The sequence below is a fragment of the Megascapheus bottae genome, chromosome 19, assembly GCF_031878675.1.
Source record: "Megascapheus bottae isolate mThoBot1 chromosome 19, mThoBot2.hap1, whole genome shotgun sequence".
Classification (NCBI taxonomy): Eukaryota; Metazoa; Chordata; class Mammalia; order Rodentia; family Geomyidae; genus Megascapheus; species Megascapheus bottae.
In genome coordinates, this window is record NC_143527.1 from 28,126,678 (window position 1) to 28,147,719 (window position 21,042).

Below are 21,042 nucleotides of genomic sequence, written 5' to 3' on the forward strand. Positions count from 1 at the left end.
AGTAGCAATGTGGATAAACCTTTAGCCTGAGTAGAAACCTTAGACCAGAAGTTGTATTTAAGTCTTGGGAAACCATACATCCTCAATTGGGAACCTTTCTATGTCTACAGCTTAATCTTATCACATATGCACCAGAAAATAATGTACGTTGTTTACCTACAAAATAATCTGCAAAATTAGATGGTCATTGCCGGGCATGGTGGCTCATGTCTATAATTCTCGCTACTCAGGAGGCTGAGATCTGACGATCGAAGCTCAAAGCCAGCGTGGGCTTATCTTCAATTAACCAGGAAACCGGAAGTGGATTTGTGGCTCAGGTGGTAGAGCCATAGCCTTGAGCTGAAATGCTCAGGGACAATGCCTAGGCCCATCAGAATTCAAGCCCCATAACTGACAAAAAAAAAAAATTAGATCAGCATGAAGAATTATTACATTTAACAAACAGTATCTTTTGGTAAATGAGCAAACATATTTATATGTCAATCTGTAGATATAAATGTAAACTAATGAACCAATCTGAAACTTGGAAGTTCATTTGCATGAAAAGATCAATTTGACTCACAGTTAATCTATATTCTTTAATTAAACTAATGAAGACATCTGTATTCTTCAACTGCGATTTTTGGGGAGGAGGGGAAATTCATTGTTGCATTATGCACAAATATGTGAGCTATGACATTATATAGGAATGGGTATAAAAGTAAAATGAGACCAAAAAGGGACATAATAAAAATAACTCTATTGCTCTTTTTAAAATATGTAAAGGATTACAGAGCTTTCATGACTCAAGAGTGACTCAGAGTCATCCTCAGAGCATATTTACTTTGCAGAAATGCAAAGCCCAGCTTTATTTATGCAGATAAATGTACTTCTGATTTATATTAAGTTCCAAGATAATACGTGGTAAAATATTCATAATGTTTAATTCTTTCCTTGTATATAGAAATTATTCAGATATCTGGATGCCAAATCATATAAAAGTTTCTGCAAAACATGACATTGTTTTAAGGCTCAAAGTAACACTAGAACTACACTATCACTTGGCTTTGAGAAAGAAAAATATTATTTACTGAGAAAGGCATAATTTTTTTTACAAAAACCAATGCCTAGGATCAGCACAAATAAATAAAGAATATGATGAAAAGAATACCTAAATAAACATTAATTAATCTATTGTTTCAACTTGATATTATCCAGTGTCAACATCTAGTGCCCAGGCTGAGGAAATAATTCTATTACCTAGCACAGTTGAAAAACAAAGTAGAACTTACATTGTTGAATCCATGAGCCAGGATAGCTAGGCTACTTAGACGTAATGATTTAATCACTACTATTTATGACTCATTTTCATTTCTTCTATAGATACATAAAAAAATGAAAAGGCCAGCACCATATTTTCACATGCAAGACAGGAATTCTGGGTTCACATTTTAACCATTGCCTTTCATTAGTTTCAAAATACATTTAAAGAGATAATTTTTGGTCTTACCCATATGAAGACTGTGAGAATCCTATATTTAAAAGAAAAATATGCTGAATTCCTAATTTCCTAAATCTCAGGATATGGCATATCAAGCTATCATACTATATCAATAAATGTAGGAAAAATACATGAACAGTTCAAAGAAGATGCAACTGAATAAATATCCTTAAACCAGCTATATATTTTCTTTTTGGTTCTCACCAACTAAATTCCATTTATCTTTGCTTAACATATGCTGAGAACAAAATGAGGTCAAAGTTCTATAGCAAATCATTAAAATGCTAATTTTTTAAACAGATTTAAGATTTTAAGTAATATCAAACAAGCAATCAGAGGCTTGCTTTTCTTGCCCACAACACTTTGGTCTGAAAATAAGTCAGTGCTTTGGGATAGTCAAGATTCAGGTTGTATGAAATACAATAATTTTTATTTAGTTATCATTGACTTTTTCTTGTGCTATCTAACATGCTGGAATAGATTTTTGATGCATATTAATTTTCCTAATCTGTGATTATCTTTTGATTGCAAGTATCTTTATAAGGTCCATCTGATTTATCATACTTCCCTCTTGTCCTAAATTGAACTCATGTGACATTAAAAGAAAACAGCTAATCCTTTCATTCGAAACAATGACAACTGTGAGACAAGCAAATATGTCTTTTCCGGAGTCTCCTTGGCCTATCTGACCATTAGTGATTTACTACTGCAGAAAAAGAGACTAAGGACAAAGGGTAGCATATAAAAGTGTAAAGTGAAAAACAATAAATCATTGAGGAAAATTATCCTTACGACAGATGCAAATTCCTTAAGCCTAAATTTCTGTGTACCAGTTACTGAGAATACACAAAGAGATAAGACATAACTCTTGCTAGTAGGACCTCTTGCAGTAGCAGGCAAACTAGATCATTAGAGAAAGAACCATGGAGATGATTTATGAAGTGAAAGGAAAGATACACAAAGGAATGTGTGATAAAAAGAAATAGGTGGATGTAAGGACCTTCAGGCTATAGAAACAAAAGCCGTATAATGAATGATTGTTGTCCTTAATGTACTATGTAATCTCTCATCTCTTTTGCTGTCCCCTGGTTATCTCATATTGTTATAATATTTCACCTGTTATCTGATATATTTTATATATGCTTAATTGGTTATTTGAAATTGGATAGGAAAGGGGGGAAATCAAGATGATCGGGGAGGGGGGAGAAGGGAGGAGGGGAGGGAAATGGGGACCAAGACATGAGAAAGGGTGTCAATGTTTGTGAAGTAATGTACCTTCTATTTGGTGAATATAATGTAACCTTTCTATTAATTACAATAAAATATATGGAAAAAAAGAAAACACTTTAAAAAAAAGAAATAGGTGGATTATGTCAGTAGATGAAAGTATTGTTAGTAAAATGCTGGTGATAATTATTAAAATAATAGATACACATTGTGACAGACCTTATGAGAGTTGATAAAGGCACTCAGCTTTTATTTGAAGGGCTTGTGAGCCAATGATCATGGATAAAACTATAATTTTTAGAAAATGGATATGTTGTTCTTTGTATTGGGGTGGTGGTAGTGTATGGTATGTAGAGATCCTAGAGACAGGAGATTAACTTCAGAACCACAGAAATAGCCCTGTGAAGTCTTCCATTTGAGCAACTGCAAAATGAATGGGAAAGAAAGGTTTTGTTTGTTTTGTGAAATGCAGTGATAGTGAATCCAGGAAGGAATCCAGAAGACTCAAGGTCAATAGCCCTGAGTGAAAGTAGTTGGTTAAATAGGCACAAATGAAAGCACTCCAGAGAGTTCATATCAAATTAGAAGCATAACACTATAGGACATGAAAATTTCTCCACAATGTCTCGTAAGTCAGGTCACAACTAAAACATACAAAGAGAAACAAAGCACAGAAAAGGCCTGAGATAACAAAGCTTTGACTAGACTGTCTGCTATCTTCTCTGTAATAAAGTAAAATAACAACATACAATAGAGAAAATTTCCATTTTTAGTCACAATAATGAGATCATTTGGATTGGCCCTGTCAGTTAAGTAAAACTATTCAAAATATAAAAGCATCAAAGAGTTAATATGACAGTGACAATTTAGCAAATGAAAATCTCAAAACCCAAAAGCCACCGAGGTAGATTCAGTGTTAAAAGTTTTGCCTGTCACTATCATGGAGACAAAACACAGAAAAGAAAAGATAATAAACCCGAGAAACAGCTTCATTTCTTGGAAAGCTTAAAGATTTCATTGAGAAGTCAAAATCCTGGAGCTGGAGATTGGCAGTTTAACTACCTCAGCTTCACATTGAAAAGGCCAAATCTTCCTTCAGCTAGAAAGAACCGGACACGTGTGATTGTTCACAGGGGTATGCAGCCTGGCTTGTCACACAAGTGATTCACAGAGCCTTAGTTACTGTGCTTTATCTAATGGGGTTCTGCTCTTCTTTAACCTCCAGACATTTGGCAGATGCCAACCAAAGTCTTCTCTCGAGGGAACACCATTCTCCTTACACATATGAAACCAACAAAATCAAGCAAATACCTTCTGCATATAGAAGCATATCTAAACGAATGAGAAAATAAGACATCATGACTGACAAATGACAAAAATGTTAATTATAGAAAAAGAATCCAATCCAGGTTAGATTTACATATTAGTGCTATTAGTGTTATACAATGTATCATATAGTCTGGTGTGATTGGCTATATAAGGCATATCAAATTATGCATATTTAGATGCGTAGCATTAAGAATTACCTTTAATATGTCTCATGAAATGAAAGCCAAACTTGGCACTTGTGTCAGGGAACTGGAAACCTTGATACTAACACAACATAGAAGTAACAAATACAAATATTTGTCTTTATTCCTGTCAATTCTATTTTGCCACAGAGTTTCCATGGTAGAAGTTTATTTTATGTTTTCTTTCAAAACACTGACAACTAATAAACGCAACTTCCATATTAAGAAGCCTAATGTAACTTTAAGCCTAACGTAACTTCATTTTATAATCGGATCAGAAAACTATGCAAGTGAAAGGCTTAACTCCACGTATCATGCACACTGTGTACAGGTGTCCTCGTTCACAGCTTCTGGGAAACAGTCAAGATTTCTGCCAAGCTCATTCTTAATGTCATATGGGACACAGCTAATCATGCCTGCCAGCCAAACATGTGACGTAACACAAATGTCACCCACTTATAGGGAACTGAAAAAAAAAACCTGGAATTTCTACAACCTAATGAATTAATTCTAAGTACTGTTAAACATTAACCACAATTTAACAAATTGCCTGAACTCTTTGAAGGTTAGATATTTACACTGAACTGCACATACTCCTGTTGGACTTAGAACACTGCCTATAAACACTGGGTAGTCAGTCAGATTCTTCCTGAGGTCTTGGCTGTTGGTGAAGGCCCTGAATAGCTGTGGGATGTGGAGAGAGAGGAGGGGGGAGACTGGAGAGTGGGCAGAGGAGTAAGCAGAAACCTGGGCTGTCAACATCTCCCTTTGTTAGGTTTTTCCAGATTATTCAGCAGTTGTAACCTCAAGTTTATATCATGGCAATTTTTCAAGGCAGAAAAGTAACACAACATACTATTTGTTCTTATCAAAAGCTGAGGAAAGGGTCCATGTTAAGTCACTCGTTGTTTGTACCTAATTTTGTCCATTTAGTTCATTTGAAGCTGATCAAGAACAAAAGCCACACCAAACAGGCTGGCTTTACTTAATGATGGCTCAGCCCCACATTCTGTAAAACAAGCGTCAGCGCCCTGATTTTTCCCATATAAAGCACAATTTCCAATTCACACTGTGACCTGCATGACTATTATGGACAATGTTTATTCAGAAGGAATTCAGAACAAGTTTAGAAAAGCCGTCACGAAGAGTAAAGGGAGAGATCACGTGACAAAACAAGCACTGAATCCTGTGTATGCATGGTTACAATGTGAAGAACGGGTTTGTTATTCACGTTAATAAAAAAAAGTTTCTAAATCTTAAAAACACAGCCTGGTAATAGCAAATAAAGACAACATTTTTCTCTCCTCTCAAGCTCCTGATAATCACAACGCCTCCATTCACTTAGCAAATATCAGCTCTTTTGGAGGAGAGCTGCTTGGAATTAATGAGGTAATATCAAAAACAACTTTTATTAATACATGGTTGATTTTGTTGGAAACTGCATTTTCCCCTCCATAGAACACCTTCTAATAGTTCCTTAGGTGCCCTGCAAGATTACCTTATCCATCCCCCCTTTTTCTGGAATCACTTTTCTTCCCCTCCTCAGTTTAGGAAGTGACCCAGAGCCAGGCTTAGATGTCAGAGCCACACACAATGTCACTTAGTGGACAGGGCAACATTCCTTATTACATGATAGTGCAACTTTATAAACACTATGCAAGTTAGCAGTGAAAAATAAGGGAAGGTACAGACCTGCTGTGTACATTCCAAACAAGAGAAAATATTCTTTCCTTTTGCCATTCACAACTGCACAAAGCCAAATATGACAAGGTAACCACAACTACATCCAAACATCAGGCGACGATTGCAATCCCTTTTCCACGTACACCAATCAGAAAGTAAAATTCAGCAGCCACCTTCCCAGTGAGACCACTCATGTGTCAGCCAATGTATTCACTTACCCTGCAGGAAGCTCCCCTGATCTCAGTCCTTTAAATTCCAGCTGATTCAGAGCACTCAGTCATTCCCTACATTATTCACCGAGAGAACAAACTTCCATTCTTGCTAATTACTGCCCAGGCCACTAAAATTCTAGAGAGAGGTAGGAGCTTGCAACCCGGCTCTGGATCCTGTGTGTCCACTGTGTCTATCTTTAACTTGAAAATGACTTGGTTTCACATTCCACTGAAGTCCCACTGGCAGATGCCTCCCTAAGCTCACCAATGGCAGGCTTTCAAACGCCCTCCCTGCCTACCCTCCCTCTCTTGCCCTCCCTCGGAGCTTCCTGTTTCATCTAATGCTGATTTACTCAGCTGTCTTTTACCTGTCTCTGTGTGGGTAAACGGAAATGGCTTTCATTGATGGCTATTACAGAAAAACTTGCAAGTTGAATGGAGAGCAGCTGGAAGACTCGCTCCTTCCTTTCCCCTGCTTTCTCCTCCCCTCCCCCCTGCTGACTGCCAGAGACCAACCAACTTCCAAACTTGGCTGCCTGAAAGAGAACACTCTCTGATTGGCATTCCCGAGAGCAGCAAGCCAGGCAAGTTTAAGTTTTGCACTGAGATTCAGCACAAGTAATGTCCCAGGTAGACTGCAGACAGACAAGAATTTCCCCTGCACTTTGTTTCAGAACTTTGAAGAGAATCCAGCAACTATCTGGGAACATAAGAAAGAATTTTTTTCTGTAGGAGAGCATTTAAGGTTTCATATCCAGCGACCATTTTACCCAGAATGGCTATAATTGCAGTAAGAATGGAAAGGGGAAAATATCATTGGAAGTTGAGTATGCCTTCATCATATGAGATGAGGAAGGAAGAACCTGACAGAATCTGTTGGGAAATGGTTCAATAGGTGGATTTTCTGTGAGAGCACACACACACCACCACCAAAAAGAAAAAGGAAAACTCACAACTGCTTATATGCATTGTAGAGAAACTGATTTCAATGTGCCTGAATTTTTTGTATTCCAAAACAACAGGAGAATCTGGAAGCAACACTTTGACCTCTCTATGGTACCTTTCAGGACTGTCATTTTAAACTTCAGTGGGGACAAGGAAAGTGTGTGTGTGTGTGTGTGTGTGTGTGTGTGTGTGTATGAGTGTGTCTATAGGTGTATCTCTTGTGTGATACACATATATAGAAAAAATGAGAAACTGATTAAATGGAAGTTACAACAACAAAAAAATACATTCCATGGAATAGAAGCTGACAAGGGTTTCTAATAGGCAACTGGCTCTAAATCACAACTAAGAAAACTCAGTTTGACATGTGGTTTCTGGTCACTGGGGTCAAAACATCTTCTGCTATTGGAAATCATTTTCCTTCCCTTTTGTTAGTGCTTACAGTTGTGATTTTTAATGTAATTTTGTTTTGTTGTACAGGCGATCTACAGAGGGGTTACCATTACCTAAGTTAATGAGTACATTTCTTGTCAAACATGGTTAAACACAGTAGTGATTTTTTTTTGAGTTGTGCAACCCAATGACCCTCATAGCTCCTTCAGAAGCCTGATGAAGTCTTTGTAATTTTGGCCATTAGACACATCAGAAGTCCAGGCTCTGCCAGTTCTCAGCAACTGCCAGCTGGCCAGGCTCGCAGTGATGGCATGGTTGCAGCTGCTGCTTGGACGCACCCATCTCAAGAATATGCAGTGACAAATAGTTGACTCCAGAAAAAAAACCTTTTCTTTTGGCTTGGTTTGTTTGGTGGTGGTGTTGACATCTTAGGCAAAGATGGCAGGATCTACATAATGTTGCATACATAAGTGAGGGTATTTATCATTTTCTGTAAGGTTTCCTTAGGGAAAAATAGACATGTCATATCATTTTCTGTAGGCTGAAATTGCATTCTACATAGCAGTTCTTAATTCAACAATTGCTTCAATTGCCTTTCTTTTATTTAAATTTTATTGTAAAGTTAACATTGGGAGGGGCTACAATTACATGAATCAAGTAATGGGTGTATTCTTTTTGTACAGTGTTACCCTCTCCTTCATTTTCTCCCATGTTTTCCCTCCCAACTCTCCTGCCCCCCAAGTTGTAAAGTTCATTTGCAACATAGTGTCTAGTTTGGATCACTGTTGAATTGTCTCACCAGTTTCTGTGGTTCCCCTCCCTTTCCCAAATAAACCTATATACACGACAAAGGATACAGAAATTAAAAAAATAACAGTGACATCAGGGAATAAAGCAAAGGGGGGAAAAAGATTTTAAAAAGATATGGCTGCAAATAGTAAAATAAAAATAAACCTTTTGTTTCCATTTCTTGGAGTTTCTTTCAAAAAGTATTTTATATGGTCGCTTGTACAGTAGCTATTCTGCCACTGTGATCCTCTCCTAAGAATGTCATAGACATAGTCTGGTTATTACAAATGAGGTAACTCATGCAGCTTTTGTTTCATTGGGTCCTGTTTATTTCACTTAATTAGAACTCAAAAAATTAAAACCCCCAAACAAACTCTAAAAGAAACAACAAACTCATTGATAAGTGGGTTAAAGACTTACTAAAGACTTCTCCAAAGAAGAAATAAAGTTGGTCAGTCAATAGACAAATACAGAAATGTTCAGCATCTCTGGCCATAAAAGAAATGAAGATCAAAACAACTTTGAGATTACACCTCAACTTAGTTAACATGGCCATTATAAAGAAAAAAAAAACTGATGCTGATGGGGTTGTGGCCAAAAGGCAAAGCTACCACACTGTCAGTGGGAATGTAAACTTGTTTAATGACTCTGGAAAGCGGTATGGAGGTTCCTCAAAAGCCTAAACATAGAGCTTCCCTGTGACCCAGCGATTCCACTCCTGGAAATTTACCCAACCAACCACAAACCAACCTGCACTAAAGCCACCAGCCCAGTCATGTTTGTTGTAGCATTATTCACCATAACTGAGATACGGAATCACCCCAGATGCCCCTCAGTGAATGAATGGATCAAGAAAATGTGGTATATACACACACAATGGAATTGTATGTTTCCATTAGAAAGAATGACATTGCCTCATTCATACAGTAATGGAAAGTATTTCCTTTCTATTTTTTTGTTTTAGTGGTACTTAGGTTTGACTTTGGAGCCTCACACTTGCTAGGCAGGTGCTCTACCACTTGAGTTATGAAACATTTTTGTTATTTTAGTTGTTTATGGACTGGATTTCTCATTTTGTGCCAAGGGCAGGGCTCAGATCTATCCTCCTACTAATACTGCTCATATAACTGGGATTATAAACTTTATCACTATATCTAGCCTGTTTATAGTGGTCAGGGACTCACTAACTTTTTGTCCAGGCTGGTCCTGAAGTTTGATCTTTCTAATCTCTTTCTCATGAATAGTGTGAGGTCAGCAAATATTTCTTGGCTGTCTGTCATATGGTGATATTTATGGAAGTTCATGCATTCCCAAATAGATGAAAAGAAATAAACCCCACAAGCTGGGATAGTGGCTCACGCCTGTAATCCTAGCTACTCAGGAGGCTGAGATCAGGATTGTGGTTCAAAGCCACCCCAGGCACAAAAGGACCTGGGACTCTTATCTCCAATTAACCTCTAGAAAATGGGAAGTGGGGCTTGGCTCAAGGGTAGGGTGGTAAGCTTGAGCTGAAGAGCTCAGAGACAATGCCCAGGCCCAGGGGTAGGACAGTAGCCTTGAGCTGAAGAGCTCAGGGACAGCGCATAGGCTCAGTTCAAGACCCATGACCTGCATACAAAAAATGGCAACTATTTCTGTCCCCTTTCTTCCCTACTGCTTCCTTCCTTCCTTCCTTCCTTTCTTCCTTCCCTCCTTTCTTCCCTGCTTCCTTCCTTCTTTCCTTCCTTATGTTTTAAATCAAGTCACTGTTCTTCAAAGTGTATGTGAGCTATGAAGAGCACACAGAAATCATGGACAGTCCTGGTTCCTGCTGAGCTAGCTGCTTTGTTGTGTCTTCTGGTACCATTAGCACAGAAGTGATGCTCAAGAAGTGGTTGCTGAAATCCAATCCTAGGTTTGTAAAAGTATGTATTTTAAGCTACAGAAAGTGGTTCTCTATTGGTTCACGTTTTAGATAACATTAATTAGTCTCAAGAAGGAAATGTTATGTCTTCTCCTAGCTTCCAATAACTAGTACATTTGTTACTGAACTGTCATTGGTTATTATTTATAGTGCAATATTCATTAATCAAGTTTTTTTCTGACTCTCAACTTTAGTTCCCCTTAAATTCCATCTGTGCAGATTCTAGAAATCCCAGAATGCAGTACAGCAGGAGGGAGATTGTTAGACATTCTCTCATTGAAGCAGCATAATGAAATTATTATTTTTTCCTGTCCCTATAATCTTTATAAGGCAATTGATAAGATTTATATGGCTGGAGCTCAATCTTTTTCATGAGTCAATGTTGTTTTCCTGTTTCATAAGCACTAACATGTGAGTTAGAATTGATCAGAAAAATAGCTTTCAGGGCTTGCTTCCAAAGAACACTGGGCAGAGAACAGGCAAACCAGATACCCTTGATTTATCATGAACAAGCAGTTAATTTCTCTCCTTTGTTCTACAGAAATAGACTGTACTAGCACAGCCCTGGCAATGACAAATACTCCTGATAATCATTGTACAAGAAAGAGATGGATTTGAATTCGGGACTTGGTATACATTTTCATGGGAAATCCCTGGATATTCAGCAGAAAATGGCCCTTGTCATGCTTATTCTCTTCTGAATCTCTAACAGACAACTGCAAGATGAGACAGTTTTGCTGTTGATTTTTTAAAAAAACTTTTTGCATCTCATGTATGTTAAATGAGGGAGCACTATAATACTTCATGTTTCTCCACAGGCACCTGGAATGTTAAAATACATATACTGTTAATGAAAAACTAAAATTGTTGGGTGGGAGATCATAGTTTTGATCAAAAGAAAGCAACTAAAAAATATAAGTAGTAGATAAGCAAATAAAAAATATATATACTTTCACTACACACACATACACACACACACACACACACACACACACACACACACACACACACACACACACACACACACACACATTGGAACCAGGGGCCCTAGCAGCAGGTACAAAAGAAATTAAAGTATGAGCCCTGGTGACTTGACTCACTCTTGGAATCTTTGCTATTCAGGTTTGGAGCCATCCTGGGAAAGAAAGTCCATAAGAATGTTAACTCCAGGAGCCAGGAGTTTGGCCTAGTGGTAGAGTGCTTGCCTAGCACGCATGAAGACCCGGGTTCGATATAGAAAAAAGCTGGAAGTGGTGCTGAGGCTCAAGTGGTAGAGCTCTAACCTTGAGAAACTCCAAGGACAGTGCTCAGGTCCTGAGCTCAAGCCCAGGACTGGCAAAAAAATAAATAAATAAAGAATCTTAACTCCAATTAGCCACCAAAAGGGGCAAAGGGGAGCTGTGGCTCAAGTGATAGCATTCAAGCCTTGAGCACAAAAGCTCAGGGACACTGAACAAGCTCTCAGTGCAAGCCCCAAGATCTGCACACAAAAGAAAAAAAACAAAAACAAAAAAAAGAAATTCAAAATAGTGGTTTGCTCTGCATAATCCTATTAAGTGCCAGTTAGCTTAAGAATATACCCAAAGATATCTCTGATAGGCTCATGCCCAAAGGAAATGATCATTTTAGAATGATATTTACACTCCTTGCCTATTGCAGAATTACTCACAATAGCTAAGATGTAGGAACAATTGATATGTGAAACAATGGAGGGCTCACTAGAAAATTATTGCATATATATGGATGATGGAGTATCATAAAGCCATAACAAAGAAAATTTGTTATTTGGAATATCATGAGTGATCCTAGAGGACACCAGGTTAAACTAAATTAAAAAATATACTACAAGATCTCAATGACTTGTTGATTTTAAGAAAACAATCAAATCGATTAAAATGATGGTTCCCAGGGGCTGGATCAGGGTAGAAGTGACAATGTCAAAATGTAGGTCTAAATGTACATGTTATTTGATAGGGGTAAATATGAGTCTAGTATGTGATTTAATAATTTAGTATTATCATATTACATGCTGGTGACTTATCAAGCCAAAAACGTTAACCACAGGAGATGTTGATATGATAACTTGCCTCACTGTAACAATTGCTTCACTATGTGAATATATGTACATATATATCGAGATAAATGTATCAAAACAACATGTCATATATTTAAGTAGATACAAGGGAAAAAAGAACATCACACAAGAGCATGCCATATAATTCTTATCAAATGTCAATCAATTTAAAGTTGACAAAATACATTCTCATTGTAAATGTGTACAATAAGAATAACCCTATGCTTGGAAAGGTCAAATATATAAATATACTAATTATAACTCATTTCATAGAAAACTAGTAGGGCTCTGTCTATCTCTGTCTCTTTCTCTCTAGCCCCCCTCCTTTTGATGCCTATCTCCCTCTCATATCAGTATCCCTCCTATTTCCTCTCTGGCTTGGTTATTCCATCATCTCATAAGAGCACATCTTAATGTTATATTTCCTTTCTTTCTTTCCCCATAGGGAACATGAGAAAAAACACAGAACCTGAACTTGGTATGAGATCAGTGAGAATCTTTGAAGGAGTGTACAAGCCATCAAGTAAACACTTTCTTACAGACTCTCAAAAAGAAAAGTTACTAATAAAAAGGTAAGCTAGTGAAAGAAGATAAAAAGAACTAACACATATTAAAATGCCCCAAACAACAGTAACATTATTATTAGTTAATTAAATATAAATAAAATAGACTTTAAGTCTTCTTAACCATACAAAATGGTAGCTATATGAAACAATTTATATGCTAATTAACTTGAATGAGCCATTCCATTGTTTATATATATTTTAGAACTTCCTATTGCACATTACCTATACATATATTAATGATTAATTTATGTAACAAAAAGCTTTTACCCAGACATTTACCTATACTCAGGCAAGCCAATGGTAAGAATGTACAGAGTGTGTCAGCATTTAGCACAAATATCAATAAACCATGCCTTATTTAGTTAAATATATTATCATCAACAATTCCTTAGAAGAGATCTTAAAATTGGAAGTTTAGACATTTGAGCAGATTGATAGTGATGGTGAAACTGGGTATGGTAGATGTCATGAGTAGTTATTAACTTCAATATCATATTTTCTTCTCAGATTTTGGTAACAGAATTCATTTTTCTGTGTATTATAACTTATAGCTGACATCCAGGTTGATTAATAAAATACACTGGTGTAAATTCCTGAAGTCCTATCAAAATTGAGCCCAGTATTGAGCTACATGATGTACATGTAAAACACACACATCTGTGTGTATACACAAATACATTTATGTATGTAAAGATACACAAATACATACATGTATATATGTGTGTACATAAATATACATCTAAATATGCTTGTCTCTCTCATCCACATATTACTATTTTAGTAATGAGGCAGGTTGAATAAACCATGCACTCATGCTATAAAACTCATATGGGAAAATTGTCATCTGTTATCTCAAAGACAAACACCAAAGAGAGCATTTTAAATTACCTGGAAAATATCGAACTCTTTAAGGTCCTTTATCTGACTTGAGCTTGGATCATTCACAGATTGAGGGGTCAAGTTTGTGCTGGAGCATCTGCTAGTTCATAGCATTTAAGATGGCACAGTGGAGAGACTGCTAGTATTTTTATTCATGTTTAAGTAGCACATAGTGATTGCACTTATTTATAGAATGCAGTGTTTCAATGTTTACAACGAGTAAACATTATATCAAGGCAACTGGCATCTTCACCCTCTCAAATACATATCATTTCTTTGTGTTGGGAACATTCAAAATACTTTCTATCAATTATTTGGAAATATGTAATGAATTTTCAACTCTAGTTAACTTACAGTGCTATAGAGCATTAGAAGTTATTCTTCCTAACCAAGTGTATTGAGTTTGAAGACTGTTTAAACAAAACAAGGAGAGGGCAAGGAAATTAATTAACATTCATTTTTTTTTTGTTGTTGTTGTTGTTTTGCCAGTCCTGGCCTTGAGCTCAGGGCCTGAGCATTGTTCTTGGACTTTCTCAAGGCTAGAGCTTTACCACTTGAGCTTCAGCACCACTTCTGGCTTTTTTTCCCCCTATGTATGTGGTACTGAGGAATCGAACTTGGGTCTTCGTGCATGCTAGGCAAACACTCTACCACTAGGCCAAACTCCGGCCCCTAACATTAGTTTTTTAAGGAGTAGAGAATTAATATTGTCTTCTGATTTCTAGTAGTTGTTTCTATCCTTAGCAGGGTTTTGAAACCCTAGTGGGATTTCAAATTCAGCACTGATTTTTGAGCCACTTCCCCAGAGATTCCCATAAAACATGCTTAGTTCTTTGGCTGCACACTTAGGGCTTGGAATCAATGAGTGCTATATTCTTTTCTGTTCATTTCATTTCACATGAGAAAGCTAATTAAACCTCACGTCCTCATTGGTAAAGGGATATAACAATATGCCTGATAAGACTGTGACATTGAACGTAGAATCTTACTACTATAGCATGTATAAAGTAAATGCTCAGTATTTGTGATGCACCCTACAACTTTCAACACTTTCTAATGTAATCCTTCACCTCCCTTTGGTGCCTACTCCAGGCTTCTAAGCTGGTCATCTCATGTAAGCATGACTTCCATAGAGATAGCTGTTATTTTATTCATCCCTCCAAGCCTCCGGAAACCATGTGTATTTAATGTAAGGACTCTAACACACTTAAGCCACCTACTGAACTTTAAAAAAACACTGCATTTCTCTTTCCTACTGTTGGGTTCATGGGTGGGAGGCTTGGTCCTTAGCTTAGTGATATTGGCAGGTGAAAAAGTTTAAAAGGTGGTACCTAATGGGAGGTTCTTAGGTCATTGTGGTTTTACCCTGTCTGGAGGGATTAACATAATCCTTTTATGACCCTAGAGTTAGCTCTCTGGAGACCAAACTGACAAGCTTGAATTTGAATTGTGCTCTGGCTTTCTGTCTGGCCCTGTGATTTCTTCTCTCACATGGTACCGCCATTGGCTGCTGTGACTCCACCAGACATCAGCTGATGCTGTCACCATTTAGAACCATTTTCTCGTCATCTTCATGAAATTAGTCTGCATCAGTTAGTTCATAAGAGTAGGAGGAAATATTAAATATAAACACTTCCCTTTGACTAACAAATCTCCTTTTCTCTTTACAAAACAACAGTGATTTCAATAAAATTCCTGTGGAAATATAAGCATCTCTCAAGTTTGTAAAGCAACTGCCATGACAAATCACGTCCTGACACATGCATGAATACACACAAACATACACTGTTGTGCAGAATGTGGCTTGAGGGTAGACTTTCCTGAATTATTCGCAGTATAAAATAGCTGCCTTATGATAAACTAAGAAATCTCAAATTTTATTTTATTGGCCTTATTTTTATGAAATTACCTTTCATTTAGTATGGACAGCAAAACATAGACTCATCTTGACTCTATCTCATTTTCTGCTTTTTGTTCATAGAGAAATGCTAGTTCCATAGAAACTGTTTATTTTTTTCTTCCAAAGCACATTCCATGCAGAAAGCAATATTCACATAATTGCAACATACAGGAAAATAATATAAAACTACATTAAAAATAAACTTGCTGCATAAAGACCTGGATATTGGTATTGTCAAGCAAAGATTAATGCCCTACAGAAGTCCAAATTCTTGCTTATGGTTTGTGAATATATTGCTAAAAGAATACTGTTGGATTTTTCTAGGATGTGCTGCAGCTCTAAGTTTTAATTTCTTAATTAAATGTGATACCAAAATAGTAGTTAGATAAAATTTGTTTTAAAAGAAAAGACCAACTACATCATGAGTACTTCAATCCTGAGTAAAAGTGTGTTTATTGACTTCCTTCTACCAATGTTGTTTATAGGTTTTAATACATCCTTATTATAAATATGACAAAAAATTAATGTCAGATTTTGTTTATAATATCTTAAGTTCTTATCCAGGTGCATACTTTTAAATTCTGATTTCTAATCTGTCATAAAGAATTTGTATTAAAAAGGGTTTAAAAATTTGCTAGTGACCTTATTCAAATTCTTAAAAATCTCAATTTAAAATTATTTACAGCTAAAAAGCTTATTTTAAACACAGTCTTTTATTGTGTCTTTTTTTAAAGTCCATTTTTAAGGTAATGAAGAGTAAATATATTTATTCAAATAAATATGCTGCTCGTGATCTCAATCTATATATCTGAGAAAATGATTCAGGAAGTATTAATAAGGGTTGCAATTTAAATGTTAAAAAATCCAAATGTTAAAGCTTGAAAAGAAAAACAGTGGTGATGCTAGAGGCTTATACGTGTTAATCCTAGCTACTCAGGAGGCTGAGCTCTAAGGATTGCAATTCAAAGTCAGCCCAGTCAGAAAAGTCTGTTAAACTCTCATCTCCAATGAGCCACCAGAAAACTAAAGTGGCCCTGTGGCTCAAAGTGGTAGAATGGCAAGCCTGGAGGAAAAAAAAAGCGAATACATCTCCTAGGAGGTTTTCATTGTCTAATTCAAGAATGTTATAGAGGAAATCTCCATGCTAGTATGGAATTTTAAAGACCCAGTATGTGGTTTCATAGCTACAATGAATTTCTTCAGGCCTCTACCCACAGGTGAGATCACAGCCATCAGATAGTCCAGGGGGTCATGGAGTCCAGTGGGGGCTATGGATAGCAGGGATGAAGTGATCATAAACTCCCATGCTGAGCTGAAACACCATTGTGAGACTTCCTAAAGATATTAGCATTGTAATGACGATTAAAGCTGAACACGCACATTCCAACCACAAAATAAAGAAACCTAAAAGCCACTTAACAATACATGTCATTGATGAGATTAGCTTGGAAGTATGACATGGCTTAACCATCTGTAGTATATAAAGCAGAACAGGTTTGTAACCCTGACGCATTTTACCCCTACTGATCAGGAAGCTCTTTGATTCATGTTATGCATTCTTGCCTCATGTTTCAGAGTGAATTCAGATGGCTGGCCCCAGAGAATTCTTTTCCATAGAAGATCAGAATGAGAACTGCAATTTGGAAATGGTTCTCCCATTGTGGATGTGATAAGACATCTCCCAATGAGCAGAAAGGTTATGAGTAGAAAATTCCAGTACAGTGACTCTACTCAGCCAAGGCAACTTGGGCAGTAAGTCTCTAAGGAAAGAGGTTGGGACAGGTATCTGTCTGCATACAGAATTATGGAAACATAATTTCAATGAAATATGCCTTTTGGGCAATTTAGAGGGAAAACTATGTGCAGATGTCCCTTGCCTAACAATGGAGTTACAGTCAGATAAACTTGTGATACGTTTAATTGAAAATATCCTAAAATGAAATGAAGCGCCCTTGATTGGTCAAGACTTGTGAAAGGGTATCAATGTATGTGAATTAATGTACCTTCTATCTGGCAAGTATCATGAAACCCTTTTATTAATTACAATAAAAAATATCAAAAAAAAAAAGAATACAGCCATTTCCCTTGTTTCCTAGGTGACTTCTGGTCCAGGTGTTAGTGGAGGCTCACTGCTGTGGCACAACATAGCAAGACTATCACTATTCATCAGTAGCCCAGGGGAAGTTCAAGATTCCAAAGACAGTTTTGAATAGGCCTATTATCACTTTTGCAACATCACAAAGTCCAATAGTTGCAAGTTGAGCCAATGTAAATCAAGGAGCGTTTGGATTTGTCAGATTTAATTGTCCATTAGGCACTGTTTTTTTTTTCTTTTATTGTAATTAATAGAAGGGTTACAGTTATATTCGCCAGACAGAAGATGCATTACTTCACATACATTGATACCCCTTCTCATGTTTTTGTTCCCATTTCCCCCACCCCCGCCCCTCATCTTGTTTATCCCCCTTCCCTATCCTATTTCAAATAAACAAACATATATACAATATATCATATAACAAGGTAAGATACTGTAATAATATGAGATTACCTAGGGACAACAAAAGAGATGAGAGATAACATAGTACATTAAGAACAACAATCACACATTATATAGCTCTTGTTTCCATATCCTGGAGATCCATTGTTTTCGATGTTTGTCAGTTTCTACCACATGTAACCCACTGGAACATGAATCTCTAACTTCTGAAATTGCTTCCATCAATTACAATTTCAAATCCAGGCTTTATACTTCTTTATCAGCTTACCAGACAAAAAGATCATTTTCTATGACAGGTCCCCTTCCGTCCTGCTTTCCATTGTTTTTCTTGCCACTATTTTTCAACTTGTTCATCACTATTCTCTAAATATGAATGGATCCTCAGCTTGCTTTTTCTGTGCTTAAACAGCTCTGGTAAATATGCTCATTCATTTGGTCAACATGGGTCTTTCTCATGATAGCTAAATCATGCATCTAGTGAAATATTTTCGTGAGTGCATTTAGTTAATGATCCCATAGTCCTTTAGTATTTGACATAGAGCTGGAAGTCAGAAAGTCTTAAATATCTCACCCTGTCTAGACCTAAAAGAGACTACGTATCTCTCCCTCCTTAATTCTGTCTTCCATAGAGATACCACACTCTCTTGGGAATTGTAGTGGGTAAGATGATGTTCCCAAAATATGTGTTTCTGGAACATCTTGAATGTATGTTATTTGGAGAACGAATCTTTATAGATCAAATTTAATCAAAGATTTCAAGAAGAGCACATCAACTATTATGGTAGATACTAAATCCTCTGACACATGGACACGTGTTTGTATAAGAGACAAAGAGCAGACAGGGAGGGACAAAGATTAAGAGGGAAGTGGAGAGTAAGCTACGTTTTTTTATGGGCAAGGGATCCCGGGAGCGGCTAGAAATAGGAAGAAGCAAGGAACGATGTCTATCAAGCCTTCAAATGTATCATGGCCTTCTTGGGATTTAGATTTTAAACTTTCAGTTTCCAGGATACAAGAGAAAAAAAATCTGTTATTTTAAACCATCCATTTTGTGGTAATTCATTATGATATCCCCAGGAAATCTAGTACACTTTATCAGTTTCTCCATACCCCAAAGTTGGAAACAATTACATTAAATGAAGTAAGTCATGCACAGAGAAACAAAGGATTCATATTCTATCGTAAAAGCGGACTCCAGATTTAGCTTACAAACTCATAAGTAAATATGCCGGTGGTATGCACTTGTGTACAAATGTATTAGCTGAAATACTGGAGCTTCAAGATGACAAAGAGTGCAATTTAGCAAGCCAAAATCAAAGTTCAGTGAACTAAAACACCAGGATGTGGGTACTCAAAAGTAGTGGAGTCAAGGGAAAGGGGTATACAAATGAAGAGAAAGGGGGGGGGGGAAATGCCTCAATAATCCAAGATTTATTCTAGGAAATTAGGAAGAGTAAGGGAAAAGTAAGGAAGTAGTGGGAGAAGGACTAGTGAGAATGTTGAAAGGAGTGACGTTAATCAAGATACATTATATTCATAAACTGCTTTGTTAAATGGCAACTCCTTTGTACAAACACTTAAAGAATAAAAAAGGGAAAACTTAATGCTCTAAATTTTCCCCTTTAGATGTGCATTCCTTGAATATGAGATTCTGAATTTATTCTCCATTCCTCACACCTTTCATTTGGACACTGTAGATATGCTGCGCATTTGTTTTTGTTTGCATATTTATTTCATTTATGAAGCCGGCATGTATCTATGTATACTAAAGACAAAAGAAACGGTTTAAATGATTGCAGTCAGGTTGTTTTTATCAATGAGTGTTTTAAACTTCACATGATTTAAAAAATACCTACTTATGTTCTAAAATACAGAGGCTTTCCTATGTCACAGGAGGGGAAAAGGCAACAAAGGATCTTACAGAACTATTGGTGTAAGAATGCAAATTCATTTCTTTAAGGCAGGCTCCCCGAATATACAGTTCATAATTGCATGTGTTTTGTTCAGGACACAAAAAGCTGTGTTTGGCAAATCTTTGTTTCTTTATCTTAGATCTACAGCTGGCAGCTATCCCACGCGCACACACTCACATGATCACTCTCTAATTAACCCTGTGTATGAAGGGTCTGTGCATTAATGACACACCGGAGCACCAACAGAAGGAGCCACAGATACACTTAGGGGTATTAGTTATTTGCATATAAAATGGTCAAATAGCCTAATTAAAAGGCTGGCTATGTATTTGAACAAATGAGTATAAAGCAGTTTAAAAAGCATAATCCACTTCAGTCTGAAATTTTATTGAAAGACAGATGGATGGGAGATAATAGGCATCCATTCTAACTAAAAATACACAAATGTTTTGTTTCTTCACAATGAAAAAGGGTTTACATGTAATATTCTCCTAGGAGAAAAATTTCTCCTTAACAACAATAAATAGGAATATGACTCTGCCAGCTAAAGCTAAACTCTTCCAAGAGCTTTCAAAAATCAACAGAAAAGAAAAGAGAGAGAGAAAAGAGAGAGAAAGAAGGAAGGAAGGAAGGAAGGAAGGAAGGAAGGAAGGAAGGAAGGGAGAGAGAGGGAGAAAAATTCTGGTTAAAGGGTATAGCATTGCACTGCCAAGAGGAACATGCATGGCAATTGCACACATGCTGCCTACTTGGCATTTTCTAAGTGGACAGGTCTTAACTATTTTCACCAAACAAACTTAACTGTGAGAGAACGGATAGGTATGCTAATTAGACTGATCGCAGTAAGACATTCACAGTGTAGATGTATGTCAAGAATCACATTATACACATTGAACATATGAACTTTTGTATGTTATTTATATCTCAATACAATTTATAAACAACAAATAGCATGTGTAGTGAGTGTGGTTCAGGAAGATGGGCCAGGGAAGTTGGGAGTCTACTTCTTGTCTTTCACAGGGGAACAAATTTTTTATATGTTTTTTGAAAAAAGTATTTAAAGAAGAAAG

General features: G+C 36.7%; 1 protein-coding gene across 8 annotated transcripts in view; it reads right to left on the reverse strand.

Annotated features, from left to right (window-relative positions):
• The window catches only part of Dtna (dystrobrevin alpha), a 287,652-nt gene that overhangs the window by 225,786 nt on the left and 40,824 nt on the right, over nucleotides 1-21,042 (reverse strand). For 2 of the 8 annotated variants that reach the window (XM_090353264.1, XM_090353258.1), the window contains exon 1: nucleotides 6,120-6,383. The exons of 5 other annotated variants lie outside the window; for them this stretch is intronic. The gene's annotated coding sequence lies outside the window, so the exon portion shown is untranslated. Of the gene's footprint in view, nucleotides 1-6,119; nucleotides 6,384-6,481; nucleotides 6,594-21,042 lie in introns of those variants that run through there. One more of the 8 variants, XM_090353260.1, reaches the window with a different exon arrangement.